The 1,219-nt window shown below is 49.1% G+C and overlaps 1 non-coding gene across 1 annotated transcript; it reads right to left on the bottom strand.

Moving 5' to 3' along the window:
* Nucleotides 1-281: 281 nt before the first annotated feature.
* On the bottom strand, nucleotides 282-444 carry LOC134544018 (U1 spliceosomal RNA). The gene has a single exon (XR_010077452.1). It is a non-coding gene; the product is annotated as a U1 spliceosomal RNA (small nuclear RNA).
* Between the last annotated feature and the right edge of the window lie 775 nt (nucleotides 445-1,219).

Raw genomic sequence — 1,219 nt, forward strand, 5'->3', positions numbered from 1 at the left:
CTGGGCCCGGGGGTGAGGCGGGGAGGGGGAAATCTGAAAAATCGAATTGGACAAGTATCGTTCATGGGAATTTTTTTTTTCTTTTTTCAACTATTACCATGCACAATTACGTACCTTCCTTCCGCACTTTCAAGACGGTGGGGTTGTTCGCCAAGGCACCGTAAACTTGAGACCTACGAATGCATTACATACCATACACAGATGAAAAAAAAAAAAAAAATTACACTTCACTGTACATAATTCTTAACACTACTTCACAACTACTAAGTTGAAATTTTTTCACCGGGACAGCGCGAACGCAGTCCCGACTACCAAAAATTACGCGCCCGAGTTACCCACATTTGGGGTAATCGCAGAGGTCAGCTCAACCGAAGTGCAAGGGAAGAGCCTCACCCTGGGGGAACCCCCTGCTTGATCAGGGTAGCCCCTACGCCAGGTAAGTATGCTGCGCAGTGTTTCGCTTTTCTATTTCACTTGGAGCTCGGACCACCTCATCAACGTGTTTTGAGGTTATGTACTTCTACCTCCGAAACAGCTCTTTCCCCAGACATAACACTCCCGTGCCAGTTCATCACACTACATGACAGTACACACCAACAATGCAAATACAATTTCTTCCTACAACTGCCCGTTTCTACTCGCACCTCGTTTCCTTTGTTTCTGTACCCACGGCGACGGTCGACCGCCGCGTGCATTTGGTTACCCCGTTTGCCGCGTGGCGGCACTTGGTTACACCGTTTGCCGCGTGGCGGCACTCGGGTCGTCGCGTCCGCCTCGGCAAAAAGGCGGGCACCACGGCACAGTCGAGAGGGGAACTTTTTTCCATTAGCAACATACCTAGGGTTTCACGAAATATCGAGTGCCGTGTCCCACGAGGCGATTTTCGGACGATTCGCGGCTTCAGGCTGCACGACCGTACGCTATTTTCACCATTAGTGGTGGTCCGCACATTTTTCCTATATAGTCCGGATTTTCAAAGTTTCAACCGTGCTCTGGTTTCCCTTCAAAGGCATCAAACTGTTCAGGGGAATTTTTTAAAAGCTTTTTGAAGCAAATCTGAGCACTTTTGGCCATTAACTAACTGGTTTCCTTTCAGCAATTTCAGCGAGCCGCCGAGACCTGCTGCTGCTAGTTCCTGAGTCGACCACCAGGAGTGCTCTTGTGTAGATCTAGTTCTTAGATCCTAGATCTTCTTCTTGTGAGTGCTGTGCGCCACCGA

This window comes from Bacillus rossius, unplaced genomic scaffold (assembly GCF_032445375.1).
Source record: "Bacillus rossius redtenbacheri isolate Brsri unplaced genomic scaffold, Brsri_v3 Brsri_v3_scf27, whole genome shotgun sequence".
Taxonomy (NCBI): domain Eukaryota; kingdom Metazoa; phylum Arthropoda; class Insecta; order Phasmatodea; family Bacillidae; genus Bacillus; species Bacillus rossius.